This window comes from Bidens hawaiensis, unplaced genomic scaffold, assembly GCF_021521415.1.
Source record: "Bidens hawaiensis isolate Kalapana, Puna unplaced genomic scaffold, B.hawaiensis_p1.1 tig00023456_1, whole genome shotgun sequence".
In the NCBI taxonomy this organism is placed as follows: Eukaryota; Viridiplantae; Streptophyta; class Magnoliopsida; order Asterales; family Asteraceae; genus Bidens; species Bidens hawaiensis.
In genome coordinates, this window is record NW_027493689.1 from 213,402 (window position 1) to 233,666 (window position 20,265).

General features: G+C 37.3%; 1 long non-coding RNA gene across 1 annotated transcript; it reads right to left on the reverse strand.

Annotated features, from left to right (window-relative positions):
• Nucleotides 1-1,642: 1,642 nt before the first annotated feature.
• LOC143567605 (uncharacterized) lies at nt 1,643-2,311 on the reverse strand. Its single transcript, XR_013141442.1, has 3 exons — nt 2,247-2,311; nt 2,028-2,146; nt 1,643-1,840 (listed from the first exon to the last, which is right to left on the reverse strand). It is a non-coding gene; the product is annotated as an uncharacterized LOC143567605 (long non-coding RNA).
• Nucleotides 2,312-20,265: the final 17,954 nt, after the last annotated feature.

Consider the following 20,265-nt stretch of genomic DNA (forward strand, 5'->3'; position numbering starts at 1 on the left):
TGTAGCATTCCGTGCACTTTGGGTACAATATCGTTGACATTGGAATATTATTATTTTATAAGTAATAGAAAGGTGATAGCATCATGCATCTTGTTGTTAGGCAAAGGATATTACAAATTAAAATCTTCTTACAAAGTTGAAATATAGTGAGTAGCAAGTGGTAGGAGATGAAAGTAACGTATTATTATTTGATTGATTAAATGCACTGTATTTGTTTTTGTCAATCCTTACACGCTAGTAAGAGGTTTTTAGAGTATCGTTTGTCCTTTGTCTTGATAGATGATACGAAAATGCGTGTTTTATGGACGAGACAAAGAGTATGCAACAAAGGCGTTATGCGTGTTTGTGTTCACATAGATTTTCATGTCTTCAACCGATGAAGAGCGGAAGCACTAAGGGAAGAGAATACTCTAATAGGGAAAATGAAAGATCACAAAAATTATAAAGTGAATGCTTAATACATCAAGCCACCTTTTATAAATGAATTTTAAATTCGATAAGAATGATCAAATCATGAAAATTAACCGAGACTGAAATTTTCTTTTATGCTAAAATAAATGGATAAATTACTCAAATTAAAGATTTAACATGTTTCTGCAATCAAAATGAAATGAGTTATATGGTTAAAAATATGTCAGGCTAGTCATTTGAAATCTAACAAATACTGTTCACACTTGTTATTGAAATGACGGATGCCAGACGACACTTGCCATTTCAAATGATAGATGTCTGTCAAAAGCCATTTTAACATATAGAGGTAGACTATTTTGGGTATTGTGCACCAACAGCTAAAGTGGTGGATCAGAAAAAAGTGACATCCACCGCAGTTTGAAAGTATTACATCCGTCATTTCAAATGACAGAACACCGGCTAATTGTTCCAACTCACCCAACAGAAACTGACAGACCCTATATATAATCTAAGATCCGTCACTTCAAATCACAGATCTCCTAGAAACCATTGCCATATTTTCTCTTTCCTACAAACCATTTCACTCTATGTCCTATTTTGAAAAAAAAATCGTTAAAAATATGTTATGGTTTATTTTATCTTGTCAATTTTATAATCCAACTTTTATATATTATTTCTCATATGGTCTTATTCTTTATTCTGCATATATGGGCTTATACATTTTGGGCTCTCAACATATGCGCGTGAACCAGAAAACTTGGATTTAGTCTTGTAAAGCCTATTTATCATCTCCGTTTAAAAGGTTTCGATTATATAATCTTGTAAAGCCCATGCTAAACATTAATAACTGCATCAATGTTTATATTTCGACCAAATGGACATTTTAGTCTTGTAAACTACACGTTGACAAAAATAAGAGAACACATAGTCATGTTAGAATCTCATTTTCTCATTACATTCAAATGAACAAGGTCTCATACAATACATGAAAAGAACAAACTAATCTAATGGAAAAGGATAACCAGCTAACGGGAACAAAACTTAAAGACGGGAATGCTTGCGGCTTAATGATAAGGAAAGTCTCAAGGATTTGGTGAGAATGTCTATCACCTATGCTTTGTAATGAAAAGAACAAGAGTGTTCACATGCATATATGATTCAAGTTTATCTAAGGACAAATCTTCGGCATCATTTTGGGGATCGAAACACGCTTGATAAAGAGCTCATTAAATAGAAAAAGAACACAAGATTATTGACAAATATTAAATAGCAAGGTTTAGATTATTATGTACAAACATTCTTAGAAAGTTGTTGATGAAAGACATAACGATGCACTAGTCCCAACTGAATGTGTTCTCTCCACTGTAACAAACATATAGAAAACCATCTTCGTTTTTCTTTTCTTCGTATATTGCAGACATAATTGCCCCTATGATACAACACAATACAATACAACATCAGGTAAACATTCACAAGCCAATATATGCTAATATCTCGAAGCGAAGGTTCACGAGAGGGAGGTTTGACTTTTGAAGTCAAACAAACTAACTAACTAACTTTAATCTCCGTATCTATATTGATTTTTATTTTTTTTTAATATTAGAAGTGAAATTTACCGGTTGGTGGCAATGCATTATCAATAAATACGAAAATAGCCTTCTCCGCACTTAGCTTAATCCGTTTACGAATAACATACACAAATTAACCAACTGTCAAGTCAGCTGGAACAAGGTACCTGCAAGCCACAACTCATTGACTTAAATACTAAATTCAACCCACAATAATGTCTATAAAGAACTTTAGAAAATATTGCAAAAAATAATCTTATAGCGTACTTTTTCTTATCGATATTGGGAACATCACTTCTTTCTGCTTTCTCAACGATTACCTTAAATGATCACCGATTCAACTATTTATTACTATCAAAATGTTGAATCTCATACACAAAAACATCAAACTTGGAGGCAATAAGTAAAAAAGAAAACTATTTTTTAACCGTTTACAATCAAAATATTGAATCTCATGCTCAATAACATCAAACTTTTAGAAAATAAGTGAAAAACACCACCTTTTTTGAACTATTAACAATCAAATTATATGCTCAAGAACATCAAACTTGCAACAAACAAGTGAAAAAGAACACTTTTTTGAACTATTCACAATCAAATTATATGCTCAAGAACATCAAACTCAACAAATAAGTGAAAAAAAAGAACACTTTTTCTAACTATTTACAATCAAATTGTAGAATCTCATGCTCAAGAACATCAAAACTGCAACAAATAGGCGAAAAAGAACACCGTTTTGAACTATTTACAATCAAATTATATGCTCAAGAAAGTCAAGCTTGCTACAAATAGGTGAAACAGAATACTTTTATGAACTATTTACAATCAAATTATATGCTCAAGAACATCAAACTTGCAACAAACAAGTGAAAACAAACACTTTTTTGAACTATTTATAATCATATTTTAAGCTCAAGAACATCAAACTTGCAACAAATAAGTGAAAAAAGAACACTTATTCGAACTGTTCACAATCAAATTGTAAGCATTAGTTATTAAATTAAATATCTCAAGAAAATTATTCACATTATTTTAAATCTCGACTCATCCTCGAGTCTTCACTAGCACTAATACATATACATACGCATCCCATTACTTCATATCAATTCATTTCTACAACTCACATGTCGTCTTACACATTTTCATCTTTGGTCCTCGTAGAATGTCTTCCTTAAGAAATCATAGTCGTAATCAACATCATCCGTCGGCTGCCCGTGATCACTGTTTGATTGCTAGGATCACTAAAGAAATTGCTGCTGCTATGCTTGGGATTGCTACGAGTATGCCATGGGAGGAATTCAAGGAAGCTATTGCTCTTGCTGCCTCACGTCCCGATGACCCTATTGAAGATGGAACCCTACATCGCATGAACTCTAACCCTACCTCTGAAAACTCTAAAACCAAATCCTCAACTGATGCTAAGGTTGTACCCAAACCCACTTTGTGCAATAACAACTCTTCTCGTCACAAACGTAAGTTCAACTCTGCTAACCAAAATGCTCCTAACAAGATAACTATAATAAATCCTCTCTAATTAATAAATATCATAACATAATATTTTTTTTAAATTGATATACTTAGAAAAAATTATTGTTATAAATAATAAAAAAAATGTCATACAAATGTGTTCATTAAATATAAACAATAAATATACAACCTACACAACATTATATAACCTACACTTGTTTTAAGCAATAAAAACGTACAACATACAAAAAAGTATACAACTTGTGACATCTGCCCCGATCCGACCCGACCCAGGTACCCGTTTCTCCGATCCGATCTCTTTCTTTTATGATTTAATATTTATTTATACTTATACTTTATTTTTAATAATAATATATTTTCCTTCCCGCCTCTTCCTCTCTTCCTTTCCGCCGTCCCGCCTTCTTTTCCCCCTTGTTGCCGTCCCGCCTCTTTCTCTCTTGTCGTTGTTCCGCCCTTAAGCCTTGAACCCCTTCTCTCTTTGTTTGTCCTTTGTTTCTTCCCGCCTAAGGTTGTCTGCGCAGCTCCACGCGCCAGACTCCTTACAAGGAAGCCTGCGCGAAAACCAGTTGTTCCTGCGATACGCGAGGCGAACTGTTCTCGCAGCGCGCTAAGAACGGAAGTTTTTCTCGCGACGCGCTAAGAATTGTAGTTCTTCTCGCAGCGCGCTAAGAATGGTAGTTCTTCCCGCGACGCGCTAAGGATTTTAGTTCTTCCCGCGGCGCGCTGTGGACTGTTCTCTGTCTGCCTTCGCCCTCGCGCGTGCGCTCGATGCTTTCTCGCGCTATGTCTTGAGTCTTTTCTTCTGTTTAATCCAGCCGTTTACTTTTGTGTTGTCTTATCTTCTGTGCTGTTGACCTGACCTATCTTATGTCTGAAAAGCCACTTTTGGCGCTGCATGCGCACCAACCCCATTGGTTGACAGAAAAAGTGACTGACATTATCTTCTGAGATCTGCTTTTTCCATGCTAGACCAGTACCTTTATCTGACCCTCCCATGCCTGTTTACTGTTCCCTGTCAGCTTTTCCTTTGCCCCCTGCAGCTGCCATATCTTTTGATATCTTTTGCTTTTGGAATCTTTTGCTTTTTGAGATCTTTTCCCCTTTTCTAGGGATTGTGTTCCCTAGGGTTTCCCTATAAATAATAATGATATTTTCTTAACACTACACACACAAACACTTATTATCTTTATCTTCCTTTGCTCTCTGCCGTTGTCCTCTGCCGTCTCCTCTCTCTGCCTTCGTCTTCCCTCCTGTCCTGCCCTGCTTTTTCCGGTAATATATATTATATATAATAATTTACTTATTAATTATGCTAACTTATAATCTAGACTTAAAACCAATCATTAAAACAATAATCTTATTTATAGGTTAACTTGTGCTTGTTTAAAGTTGGTTCTTGCTTTATCTTACACCGCATCGTTTGTCAAGTGAGTAATCTCGTACCTAATCCCTTTTTGTTTTTAATGTTTTGGGATGTTCATGTGTTCATACAAACTTAGAGTCTTAAACTTGTTTATGAACTTTAGTCGCGCAGTATCCCATGTGTTGAGGACGTAGACTTGGCTGTTTATTTGTATGTGTGGATCATTAACCGTCTTGTCGGTCTATTCCGCAGTTCTCATGGTACCATTAGATGAACACGGGAGAACAATCGTTTATGATTTTCTCTTTTGTTTACACTTGCACAGTCTCTTGTTTGTGAGCTCAATTGTGAGCACTGGCAGTCTATGAATCTTAGAGTTGGTCCCGATCAGATTACACCCTTGTTGAAAACCAGACATACACATGTTGCGCGCAGATTTATTGTTATCTATGTATTGTATTAAACTTGATTTCTCACCAACACGCAAGTGTTTGACGTTTTATTTTAACACATGTTCAGGTTTGCTGTAGCTACATTTGGAGCTTGTGGACACGTAGGATGTTTTTACTTTTGGACCTAGATTAAAATGTATCAAGACAAGTTATTGTTGTTCGAATATTTTGCCTTATAATATATTGATTTATGTTGATTTATGTTATCTTGTGTTTACGTTGCGCGTGCGTGAATGAATATATTTATTAAATAATGACACCCAATAGTGTCACGAGTAATGAAACAATATGTGGCGCCCCGCCTTTGGTCGGGGTGTTACAGATTGGTATCAGAGCCAGGTTGACTTTAGGATAGGTGGTTAGACGTAACGGCCTAGAATACCTAAGAGTCCCTTCTCGCGCATGAGAGAAATCTCATGTTTGTGCGCTTATTGTTAATTACTCGTTATTTATAAATATGCTTGCGCAGACACAGCGTATGGTTTTATGTTTTATTTCGCGATATTTCGATTTTTATTGATTTTACTTACATATTCGTTTGTTGGGATTGAAAATCCGAAAAGTCATGGTGATACATGAATAGTTGATTTTCAAATTCCATTTACGATTATGTTCTGAGGATGGAGACTTGAAAAGTCATGGTGATACATGAATTGTCAACCTCCAATACTCATTTTCTTGTATATTTTATATTGAAAGATTGAAAAGTCATGGTGATACATGAATCGTCAATCTTCAATACTCGTTTACTCGTATATTTTAAATTGGGAATTCAGAAAGTCATGGTGATACATGAATTGTCGATTCTTGATTCGAATTTGTTACCTTTATTAAGTCTGCATTTAGGGTCATTTATTTTACTTTAACTTTTGACAGTAACTGACTCCGCGAAACCAAGCTTTATAAGATTATACTTTGCGCTAAGATATTAACAAAATTAAAACTTTTATAGAATGCCTCCGCTATCTCGCCGATTTCAGAGAAGAGAAGCCTCGCGCAGGCGTAGACAGCAACGTTCCCAGGAAATGGCCGCCGCAATAGCCCAAGCTTTGAGCCAAAACAATACCTCCAGTTATAACATTAAGTCCTTTAACGCGGGTAACCCTCCAAAGTTCACAAGTCTTGAAGGAGCCACCGTGATGCTCCAGTGGCTTGAGAAAATAGAAAACACTTTCCTCCACACCCAATGCCCCTCAGACAGACGAACCCTATATGCTTCCAGTGTCCTGGAATCTAGAGCGCTTACATGGTGGAATGGAGTAGCTCATGCGCGTGGCGCAGAAGCTGCTTCTAGCATGACATGGGAGGAATTCAAGGAAATTCTGACGCGAGAATTCTGCCCTCCCAACGAAGTTAAGCGCCTGGAGGAAGAATTTTGGAATCTTAAGCAATACAGTGGCGAAGCGCGCGAGTACGCGACGCGCTTCCATGAACTAAGCCTGCTTGTCCCTCACTTTGTTACCCCTTCCCGCCGAGCCATCGAGAAGTTCCTTGGGGTCTACCCATGGAAATTCAAGATTCTGTATGGGCCAGAAACCCAGCAACCCTCTCTGACGCCATCGAGTTGGCAGCTGTGCTCAGCGACAACCATGTCAGAGCAGGAACCCTGTTCCTGCGGGGAGCTGAGAAGACCAAACCCACCAAGACTGCCCCTGAACCAACAGAAACCAAACCAGAACCCTCAAACCGTAACAACCTCAAGCGCAGACGCAAAGCCTATGCGCTTACCAGCCCGCCCATTGTCCAGCAACCTACCTACCAACCTCCAGTTTACACGCCTAACCCACTGTCAACCTACCCAACACCTCCTGTAGTCCATAACTATGCCTTAACCAACTCGGCACTCCCTGCCCCGCCAACTAAGAAACCTTACACAGGAAACCACCCCTTTTGCCCAACCTGTAGATTTCACCACCCAACCCAAACCCCGTGTCGACTTTGTCACCGATGTGGCCGCGCTGGTCACATGGCGGAAAACTGTAGAGTTCTTCCCGCCAATCCAATTGCGCCAACACCACCAGTCTACCCGCAGAACCCACAACCAACCTACCAAAACCCACGACCCAGATCGTGCTTCAACTGCGGTGATCCCAGTCATTTCCGGAACGCGTGACCGAGACTACAAGTTCAGATTACGCAAGCGAATCCGGTGAACCAGATTTCGAACCAAGTGGCGCGTGGCCGAGCTTTTAACATAACCGCGCACCAAGCGCAAGCGAATAATGACGTAGTTAATGGTACATTTTTGCTTAACGGATTTTATGCTTCTGTACTTTTTGATACTGGCGCCGATCGAAGTTTTATTTCTCGCGCGTTTGAGCAGAAGCTTGCGCGACCGCGCAACGATTTAAAGGAAAATTTTTCAGTTGAATTGGCTAATGGCGAAACTGTTTTAATTAACTCAGTGATTAAAAATTGCACGCTTAACCTTAACGAAAACGATTTTCTGATCGACCTCATCCCCATGCCTCTTGGAAGCTTTGATGTTATTATTGGCATGGACTGGCTCTCGAATAATCGCGCCGAAGTTATTTGCGCCAAGAAGTTGATTCGCATTCCTCGAGAAAATGGTGATCTTCACATCTACGGCGAGAAACCCTCCAGTGGTCTTAAACTTATGTCTTGCGCCGAAGCCCGAAGGCTCATGCGGAAAAGGTGTATTGCATTCTTAGCCCATGTGGTTAAACCCTATGAAGGAAAGAAGAAGCTTCGCGATATCCCTGTTGTGCGTGATTTCCCTGAAGTTTTTCCTGATGATCTTCCTGGTATCCCTCCCGCTCGTGAAGTCGAGTTTCGTATTGATCTTGTCCCTGGTGCTTCCCCCGTAGCTAAATCTCCTTATCGTCTTGCACCCGCTGAGATGCAAGAATTGGCAAGCCAACTTCAAGAGTTGACTGCTAAAGGATTCATTCGCCCTAGCTCTTCGCCCTGGGGTGCTCCGGTGTTGTTCGTTAAAAAGAAAGATGGTTCGTTTCGCATGTGTATCGATTACCGCGAGTTGAACAAACTCACCATTAAGAACCGGTATCCCTTACCGCGTATTGACGACCTCTTTGATCAACTCCAAGGTGCCTCTTGTTTCTCCAAGATTGATCTCCGCTCTGGGTATCACCAGTTGCGCATCCGCGATGAAGATGTTCCGAAGACTGCTTTTCGAACTCGTTATGGCCATTTTGAATTCTTGGTCATGTCCTTCGGTTTAACCAACGCACCCGCCGTTTTCATGGATCTTATGAATCGGGTGTGTAAGCCTTTCTTGGATAAATTCGTGATTGTGTTTATCGATGATGTTCTGGTGTATTCTAATACCAAGGCCGAGCATGAGCAACATCTTCGGTTGGTGTTGCAAAAGCTTAGAGCCGAGCAGCTCTTTGCCAAGCTCTCCAAGTGTGAATTCTGGTCTGATGAAGTACAGTTTCTTGGCCATGTTGTAAACAAGATGGGTATTCATGTCGACCCATCCAAGATTGAAGCAATCAAGAACTGGATTACGCCGACCACTCCTACCGAGATCCGTTCCTTTCTGGGCTTAGCTGGTTATTACCGGCGCTTCATTTCGAACTTCTCAAAGATCGCATTGCCTTTAACAGCTCTAACGCACAAAGGTAAACCGTATATTTGGGGCTCAAAGCAAGAAGAAGCCTTTCTGACGCTCAAGCGTTTGTTGTGTGAAGCTCCTGTTCTTGCGCTACCTGAGGGTAATGATGATTTTGTCGTGTATTGCGATGCATCCAACCAAGGTCTCGGTTGTGTTCTTATGCAACGAGGCAAGGTTATCGCTTACGCATCCAGGCAACTCAAGGTTCACGAGAAGAATTATACAACTCACGACCTCGAACTAGGCGCAGTTGTTTTCGCCTTGAAGATCTGGAGACACTACCTTTATGGTACTAAGTGTATCCTCTACACCGACCATAAAAGCCTTCAGCATATCTTTGATCAAAAGGAACTCAACATGAGGCAACGCCGATGGAACGAACTCATCAGCGATTACGATTGTGAGATCCGGTATCATCCTGGTAAGGCTAATGTGGTAGCTGATGCGCTCAGCCGTAAACCCAGCCAGCTTAACTGTATCTTGCCGCGCACGCAGCTTCACTTCGCGCCGATCCAAAGCAACCTTGAATCGCGCATTCGTGACGCGCAGCGCGCATCCATCAGTAATGGTAACCTTCGCGCCGAGTTAGCGTGTGGCGCGGAAGCGCACTTTGTCCCTAATCTGAGTGGAATTCTCTGCTATCTCAATCGCATCTGGATTCCCTTTGATGAAAATCTTCGCGCTGATATCCTGAGTGAAGCGCATAAATCTCGGTATTCTATTCATCCCGGCGCTGATAAGATGTACAAGGATTTGCGCATTACTTATTGGTGGCCCGGTATGAAAAAGGATATTGCTGTGTTCGTAGCTAAATGCCTGACTTGTTCTAAGGTAAAAGCTGAACACCAACGCCCATCTGGTTTGCTCGAACAACCAGAAATTCCTACATGGAAATGGGAATGTATAGCGATGGACTTTATTACCAAGTTACCTTTGACAGCAAGCAAACATGATAGCATTTGGGTAATAGTGGATCGTTTGACTAAGTCTGCTCACTTTCTGCCCATTCGTGAAAACTACCGTGTTGAGCAACTCGCGCAGCTTTATGTCAAGGAAATTGTCTGCCGTCACGGTACTCCTTTGAGCATCATATCCGATCGCGATGGCCGTTTTATATCTCGCTTTTGGAAATCTCTCCAATCTGCGCTAGGAACTCGCTTGGACATGAGTACGGCATATCATCCTCAGACTGACGGTCAGTCTGAGCGAACTATTCAAACTCTTGAGGATATGCTCCGATCTTGTGTTCTTGATTTTGGAGGTAATTGGGATTCACACCTGCCTTTGATCGAGTTCTCTTATAATAACAGCTATCATTCCAGTATTGGTATGGCCCCATTTGAAGCACTTTACGGTCGTAAGTGCCGCTCCCCGATTTGTTGGAGCGAAGTGGGTGAAGCTCAAATCACAGGACCCGAACTTGTTCAAGAGACAACCGATAAAATCGCCAAGATCCGTGATCATCTGCTGACTGCCAGAAGCCGACAGAAGAGTTACGCAGATCGCAGGCGAAAGCCTCTCGAATTTCAAGTTGGTGATCTTGTTCTCCTCAAAGTGTCGCCCTGGAAGGGTGTTGTCCGCTTTGGGAAGAAAGGTAAGCTTGCCCCTCGATATGTTGGACCATTCAAGATTCTCGCGCGTGTGGGAAAAGTTGCCTACAGACTTGACCTGCCGCCCGCGCTCAGCAATGTGCATCCAACGTTCCATGTATCCAATCTCAAGAAGTGTTTAGCTGACGAGAACCTTCACATTCCACTCGATGAAGTTCAAGTTGATGAATCTATGCATTTCGTTGAGAAGCCTGTTGAGATTATGGATCGCGAGGTTAAGCAAACCAAGCGCAGTCGTATCCCTATCGTGAAAATTCGCTGGGAGTCCAAGCGCGGAGCCGAGTTTACATGGGAAAGGGAAGATCAAATGAAGATCAAGTACCCGCACCTGTTCTCTGCGCAACCTACTTCGGGATAAATTTCGGGACGAAATTTCTTAAAGTAGGGGAGACTGTGACATCTGCCCCGATCCGACCCGACCCAGGTACCCGTTTCTCCGATCCGATCTCTTTCTTTTATGATTTAATATTTATTTATACTTATACTTTATTTTTAATAATAATATATTTTCCTTCCCGCCTCTTCCTCTCTTCCTTTCCGCCGTCCCGCCTTCTTTTCCCCCTTGTTGCCGTCCCGCCTCTTTCTCTCTTGTCGTTGTTCCGCCCTTAAGCCTTGAACCCCTTCTCTATTTGTTTGTCCTTTGTTTCTTCCCGCCTAAGGTTGTCTGCGCAGCTCCACGCGCCAGACTCCTTACAAGGAAGCCTGCGCGAAGACCAGTTGTTCCTGCGATACGCGAGGCGAACTGTTCTCGCAGCGCGCTAAGAATTGTAGTTCTTCTCGCAGCGCGCTAAGAACGGAAGTTCTTCTCGCGACGCGCTAAGGATTTTAGTTCTTCCCGCGGCGCGCTGTGGACTGTTCTCTGTCTGCCTTCGCCCTCGCGCGTGCGCTCGATGCTTTCTCGCGCTATGTCTTGAGTCTTTTCTTCTGTTTAATCCAGCCGTTTACTTTTGTGTTGTCTTATCTTCTGTGCTGTTGACCTAACCTATCTTATGTCTGAAAAGCCACTTTTGGCGCTGCATGCGCACCAACCCCATTGGTTGACAGAAAAAGTGACTGACATTATCTTCTGAGATCTGCTTTTTCCATGCTAGACCAGTACCTTTATCTGACCCTCCCATGCCTGTTTACTGTTCCCTGTCAGCTTTTCCTTTGCCCCCTGCAGCTGCCATATCTTTTGATATCTTTTGCTTTTAGAATCTTTTGCTTTTTGAGATCTTTTCCCCTTTTCTAGGGATTGTGTTCCCTAGGGTTTCCCTATAAATAATAATGATATTTTCTTAACACTACACACACAAACACTTATTATCTTTATCTTCCTTTGCTCTCTGCCGTTGTCCTCTGCCGTCTCCTCTCTCTGCCTTCGTCTTCCCTCCTGTCCTGCCCTGCTTTTTCCGGTAATATATATTATATATAATAATTTACTTATTAATTATGCTAACTTATAATCTAGACTTAAAACCAATCATTAAAACAATAATCTTATTTATAGGTTAACTTGTGCTTGTTTAAAGTTGGTTCTTGCTTTATCTTACACCGCATCGTTTGTCAAGTGAGTAATCTCGTACCTAATCCCTTTTTGTTTTTAATGTTTTGGGATGTTCATGTGTTCATACAAACTTAGAGTCTTAAACTTGTTTATGAACTTTAGTCGCGCAGTATCCCATGTGTTGAGGACGTAGACTTGGCTGTTTATTTGTATGTGTGGATCATTAACCGTCTTGTCGGTCTATTCCGCAGTTCTCATGGTACCATTAGATGAACACGGGAGAACAATCGTTTATGATTTTCTCTTTTGTTTACACTTGCACAGTCTCTTGTTTGTGAGCTCAATTGTGAGCACTGGCAGTCTATGAATCTTAGAGTTGGTCCCGATCAGATTACACCCTTGTTGAAAACCAGACATACACATGTTGCGCGCAGATTTATTGTTATCTATGTATTGTATTAAACTAGATTTCTCACCAACACGCAAGTGTTTGACGTTTTATTTTAACACATGTTCAGGTTTGCTGTAGCTACATTTGGAGCTTGTGGACACGTAGGATGTTTTTACTTTTGGACCTAGATTAAAATGTATCAAGACAAGTTATTGTTGTTCGAATATTTTGCCTTATAATATATTAATTTATGTTGATTTATGTTATCTTGTGTTTACGTTGCGCGTGCGTGAATGAATATATTTATTAAATAATGACACCCAATAGTGTCACGAGTAATGAAACAATATGTGGCGCCCCGATGTATAATCCGCCTTTGGTCGGGGTGTTACACAACTTACATATGTAATTCGACATCAACAATTATATAAACGAGACAAAGATACACATATCCTATACGTGTGTAGGTTGTATGTTTTTCGTGTGTAGGTAATATGTTTCTTATTCTTAGAACAAGTGTCTGTTATATGTTTTTGTGTAGGTGGTATATTTTTTATTGACAATTAATGCTAGCATATGTAAGATAGTTTTTTGTATTATTCACCACAATGTACCTACGTGTTGATGGATATTGATATATTGAGTTGGAAAAAATTGGTTTTGTATAGAAAAAAAATTTAATGTATGAATAAATTGTATTTGTGTAGGATAAAATTTTAGAGTGTAGGTTATATGTTTTTCGTGTGTAGGTTATACATTTGCATGTGTGTCTGTAGTTTATTGATACTGAATGTTGTGTTTCAGTCATATGTTTTCGTGTGTAGGTTATATGTTTTCTTATTCTTAGAACAAGTGTAGGTTATATGTTTTTGTGTAGGTTGAGTACTTTTTTGTTGATATTTAATGCAAACACGTGTAAGATAGTTTTTTGTACCATTTATCACAATGTAACTACGTGTTGATGGATATTAATATATTGAGTTAAAAGAAATTGATTTTGGATAAAAAGAAATTTTAATGTATGAATAAATTGTACTTGTGTAGGATAAAAATTTAAGAGAGAAAAAATAAGTTATAAAAATAAATAAATTCTTAATATTTTCCAATTATAATAATTTGATTAGTTATATTAATTAAATAGATAACTATTATATTTATTAGTTATATTAATTGAAGAGAGAGCATGTATTAATACTTCCCCATTTATCTTTAAGCATTTAAAACTTAAAATAAAAATAGTGGTCCATATTCATTTCTCACAGTAATCTTATTTCTCTCCTGAACCATCCCCATATATATATATATATAAACACACACATATATCCCTCCTCCATTGTCGCCCATCTTATCGGCCGAGGGGCAGTGTTCTCGCCTCATGTCGCCCAATATCGCTCAAATTTGTAGCCCACTACGCATTGCCTTAGTGACTCGCTTAGCAATAGCAAATGTAGAATTTAAGAATATAAATATCATATTTATCGCATAGCTATTTTAGACATTGATTATAATGGTTTCTATATCAAAATTATGGATGTCTTTTGGTTGGCATATGGCCTTATTTTTAGTCTATCTAATCCTTTTATATAGTCAATAATGGGTTACATGCAACCAATGTAGTTTGAAAAATATATTGGCCATAACTTTTTTTTAATAGTGTTTGGAGCCACTCCCAATACCTAAGTGAGTCTTTTAAGACGAAATGTCAGCCGTCAATACTCATTTTGACGTTTCAGGTCTGACTCACCGAATAACATCACTAAGAAAAAAACTCGCCACTGTGAGAAAACCCCACTAAGTCAGATTTAAAACTCGAGACCTTAAGAATCGATCAAGCCTTAACCATCACCTCATACTATTGAGCCAGAAGATCAATTACGCATATTGAGTTTGCGCAGGCCCAGCAGGATATGAAATCAAGGATATAGATCAAGCATCATGATTTGCAGATTTTATGCTTTGTTTTTATATGATGCTCCCTTTGTTTTGTTCCTAAGTACGCCGGTAGGAATGCAAGACTTTGTTTTGGAGGTGGGGTAATCAAGAAGCAAGTTGGTTGATTTTTAAGGCCATCCGGCATCCAGCGTTTGTACAAAGTTAGTTTACTCTTATCAAGTCTATACTTGTTTCATTAAAGAGGACGCGGCACCCACATGGGTAGCGTGTATGGCTTTCAAACTATATGTTAGCACCGTTGTCATCCCATGTGGGTAGGTGTATGGCTTCATTCTATGGTAAATGTTTGCCACATAAAATTGATTCCATGACAAGTGTTGAAGAATTAAAATAAATTAATAACTACTTTATTATATATGTGGATAGATGCTGACAACAATTTTGTAATTTTTGGATACTTAATGGTAGAAATAATGTGGCATTACATGATTAGCCGATACATGAATAGTACCAATGAGACCATAAGTGCCCTTTTCCACCCTTGTATATCTTTGAAAAAACAAAAAAAAAATGAATTATAGCTTAAAAGGATGGATTGTATGATAGTAAGTTTTATATATTGGCTATAATTGCTATTGATCATTTGTAAAAACTCATATATTGATTATTTGTTTAAGAAAGCATGAGGTGATGATTAAAGCTTAATATTACATGATCTTAGGTTTGAAACATGACTAAAGAGGCTTATATTGTTTAGGAATTGGAATTGAACCCAATATCTACCATCTAAGAGGCTTTTTTACCATGTTGGCTAGACCAAAATAGCATATTAACTTTCTTTAACTGTAATAAGGTTAAGGACTTCTAACAAATGTTACTTTTATGTCTTAGATTTAGTTTGGGGGCTTATGGGCTTTTTGGTAGCCTCTTAATGGTCATTAAGAGGCTACTTCTTAATGGTTCATAACCTCTTAATGATTAAGAGGTAGCCTTAAATCTGAATGGTTAAGAGGTAACCGTTAAGATGTAGCCTCTTAAACATTCAGACATAAGGTTACCTTTTAATCATTAAATAGGGGCTATGAATCATTAAGAGGTAGTCTCTTAATAACCATTAAGAGGCTACCAACAACCCCTTAGTCTCTCCTATATTAGATAGACTTCCAATCTGATTGTTCTTTTGTTTGTATGTCTATTTGGTGTGTTTGTTTTTTACTATGTCACTTTATCTTTATGTTTTTTTATTGATACATGTGTGTTTTTATGTTGTCTGTTTTGGAGTGGTATATCTGGAAGCAGCCTCTCTATCTCCAATAAAGGTAAGGTCCGTCTACACTACACTTCCCCGCCCCTACCAATAGCCTTTGCTATTTATAGGATATACTAGATAAGGTAGTGGTTGTTGTTGTAAGTGTAAATTATTCATATGATATAACATAATCTATAATTTTTTTTCACTTAGGTAATGTTTGGTATAAAGGAATGAGAGGCGGAATGGAACGATCATTCCAAGGGAATGACAAAAAACATGTTTGGTTGTCATGCGGTAATGGAATAAACCATTTCATAATGAATGAAATTCCTTTCAAATATAGGATTTTCATCTTTTAAGGAATAGGTGTTTTTTTTTCATTCCTTCATGGAATGGAATCAACAACAGGGATGATAGTTCTATTCCTACATGGTAATCAAACATGACAATGAAATGGTAATGACCAATTTCATTCCTTTGTTCATTTCATTCTCTCATCCATTCTATTATGTCATACCAAGCAGACCCTTAGTTTTCAATTCTCTAATCTATTTTGGAGGTTTTATTGCGAACTTCGATCGATGTTAAGGTTTGATCCTTTTAAGTTTTACCTTGTTTTTTTTGTAGCCTATATTTTTATGTGTTCACAACATAATATCATATTTTGTTTTTAAATATTTTAGTTGATAAAAGATAGAATACAATAATGCTAATCGTACAAAAACGCGCAACTAATATCATCGTTGATTTCAATTGGATCTAAAAAAAACACGCGATGGCATAATTGTAAATTATTTCAATTTCGCTTCGTCCAAATTAACATCTACAATTAAGAGCGCGATTGCAATACTCTAGAAATAGGATTTGATTGAATTTTTAACAGTCATTCCATTCCAATTTCAAAATTTCTAGAATCAATTAACTAAGAACTTCAATTAATTATGTTCTGACCTGCAATTAATTTCACTCGGCAAACAATGAAGATTTGAATTTTGAACTAAGATTTCGATTCCCTTTCTGACACGCAACTAGTTACGATCCACCTGTAAATTGATTCAGTTTGCAAATCATTTTAATTGAATGAATTGAATCAACTGAATTCATTAAAATTGTTTGCGTAATACCATATGAAAATCATGAATCTACTAGAGATAGAACCTAATAACTGACGAGAGCGAGGAGTGCTGTTGCGATGAAGAAGAATTGTAGCGTACAATTGAGTGTAATTGGATTTCGTAATAAAACATATATATAGCTTGTAAGTCGCATATAATGTATATATGAATTTTGATCACTCAACTTTAGTTTAACATTTTTACTTTTTGGATCCTCAACTTTCGTAATAAAACTTTTACTCTTTTAACTTAAATCTTATTTTTGTCTCAACTTTGTTAATAAAACTTTTTTCTCTTTCATCTTTGCCACAAAACTTTAATAAAAACTATTATACTTTCAATTTTGGCCACAAAAGGTTAAGATTTTTAACCTTTGGCCACAAAATTTAACCTGACAAGTCGAACTGATGTCGACCGACTTCTGGCCGCTACGTGTTGTAGCTTTTGAGCATGTAGTGTGTTTAACACGGTTCACCGCAATACACGGGTAAAAATACTTGTTATAATTAATTAAAAGAAATGTAAAAAAGTAAAATTAAAAATAATTGTTTAATTAGTTTAAGATTGGGCTCTCATAACACATGCACATGTACACGTGTGTGTTTATTATATTTTATCTTGTTTTGGGAAATAGAAATGACATAGCCGTAGACAAAATCGTTATCAAACTATATGAGCCACCAACTTGCATGCGAGTAGTAATAGGTTGAAGACAGAACCACATGGAGTAAGGGTTGCCACTTGCCACATACTGAAGTTTTATTTTTGTAAATAATAAGAAGCATAAATGCCTAAAAAAGTCTATTGAATTTTATTTGGGGAGGATGATTATTTCTTAGAAATGAAACTTTTTTGTATTTAGGCTACTGCACTTTTTTAATTTATAGAGCTTTGATGCCCTCATTCTCGTCAGATTATGTTGTTTTAATCGGCCCACGCTGATTTATACTAATTTAAAAGTTGAATAATTACTTTCAAAGGCTTTAATCATATATCTTTAATGGTCTCATTTTAGTCTTCTCTAGTAGTGTAAATAGAAAAATAAATAAATAAAAACTGAACAGCTATAAAATTTGTGTACAAGTCAAACTATAATAGTATAGGGTTATTGGATTTTAACACTCTTACTTATTGGTCGGGATAAATCCTAACCCAATTTTGAACGTATTTCTCTCCAACAATCTCATGTTCTCATACTAACTTAAAAGTAACCCTGTTAACTTTTTAATTACGTGGAAAATACGCAAAGGAATTACTAGAGGAAAGTAGATTCAAAGTTGGAACTATATATAAACATTTCTAACGTTGGGATTAGTCCCGGTCAATAATTGAAAGTTGAAATTATTAAGATCCAATAATCATTTATTATATTATTATGTATTTATTCGTTTTATGTTTGTAATAAATTATAAATTTCAGAGGGGTAAAACCGTCTCACATTCTACAATTTACAAACAAAATGGTTTCCTTTTTTATTTATATTTTTATTTTACAAAAACTAACTAATGAAGTAGAAAGAAATATTTTAAAAAATTTTGAATATGATGAACATGAACCAGGGCAGGCTTCGAGAATTGACAAAAAATTTGAGATAAAGAGGAAAAATATTTTGGGCTTTAACTAAAATGAGTATTTTGTTGAGTTTAAATAATTTAATTTTTAAACCGGGCTTACTTGATTATGATTGAGTTGTGAAAAAAGTTTTGTATAAAAATAGACTTAAATATGTCTCAAATGAGACTATAACTCACAACCAACCGTTTGCCACTAGATCAAGCTAGTTGTTATATAATTGAGTTTAAACATTAAATAAAAATATTGTTTTTTATAAAAATACATATAATATTTTCTAAAAAAAAATTCAGGCATAATTGTGTGTCAGCTGGCCGGGTGCTCTCGACCACGCAGGCCCCCCGGGGGATGAGCCCACCAAATCTGTCTTAGATGAGTGAAAGAAATGGTCCTCACGCGGAACTCAGAGTTTATGGTGTGTAGCATTCCGTGCACTTTGGGTACAATATCGTTGACATTGGAATATTATTATTTTATAAGTAATAGAAAGGTGATAGCATCATGCATCTTGTTGTTAGGCAAAGGATATTACAAATTAAAATCTTCTTACAAAGTTGAAATATAGTGAGTAGCAAGTGGTAGGAGATGAAAGTAACGTATTATTATTTGATTGATTAAATGCACTGTATTTGTTTTTGTCAATCCTTACACGCTAGTAAGAGGTTTTTAGAGTATCGTTTGTCCTTTGTCTTGATAGATGATACGAAAATGCGTGTTTTATGGACGAGACAAAGAGTATGCAACAAAGGCGTTATGCGTGTTTGTGTTCACATAGATTTTCATGTCTTCAACCGATGAAGAGCGGAAGCACTAAGGGAAGAGAATACTCTAATAGGGAAAATGAAAGATCACAAAAATTATAAAGTGAATGCTTAATACATCAAGCCACCTTTTATAAATGAATTTTAAATTCGATAAGAATGATCAAATCATGAAAATTAACCGAGACTGAAATTTTCTTTTATGCTAAAATAAATGGATAAATTACTCAAATTAAAGATTTAACATGTTTCTGCAATCAAAATGAAATGAGTTATATGGTTAAAAATATGTCAGGCTAGTCATTTGAAATCTAACAAATACTGTTCACACTTGTTATTGAAATGACGGATGCCAGACGACACTTGCCATTTCAAATGATAGATGTCTGTCAAAAGCCATTTTAACATATAGAGGTAGACTATTTTGGGTATTGTGCACCAACAGCTAAAGTGGTGGATCAGAAAAAAGTGACATCCACCGCAGTTTGAAAGTATTACATCCGTCATTTCAAATGACAGAACACCGGCTAATTGTTCCAACTCACCCAACAGAAACTGACAGACCCTATATATAATCTAAGATCCGTCACTTCAAATCACAGATCTCCTAGAAACCATTGCCATATTTTCTCTTTCCTACAAACCATTTCACTCTATGTCCTATTTTGAAAAAAAAATCGTTAAAAATATGTTATGGTTTATTTTATCTTGTCAATTTTATAATCCAACTTTTATATATTATTTCTCATATGGTCTTATTCTTTATTCTGCATATATGGGCTTATACATTTTGGGCTCTCAACATATGCGCGTGAACCAGAAAACTTGGATTTAGTCTTGTAAAGCCTATTTATCATCTCCGTTTAAAAGGTTTCGATTATATAATCTTGTAAAGCCCATGCTAAACATTAATAACTGCATCAATGTTTATATTTCGACCAAATGGACATTTTAGTCTTGTAAACTACACGTTGACAAAAATAAGAGAACACATAGTCATGTTAGAATCTCATTTTCTCATTACATTCAAATGAACAAGGTCTCATACAATACATGAAAAGAACAAACTAATCTAATGGAAAAGGATAACCAGCTAACGGGAACAAAACTTAAAGACGGGAATGCTTGCGGCTTAATGATAAGGAAAGTCTCAAGGATTTGGTGAGAATGTCTATCACCTATGCTTTGTAATGAAAAGAACAAGAGTGTTCACATGCATATATGATTCAAGTTTATCTATGGACAAATCTTCGGCATCATTTTGGGGATCGAAACACGCTTGATAAAGAGCTCATTAAATAGAAA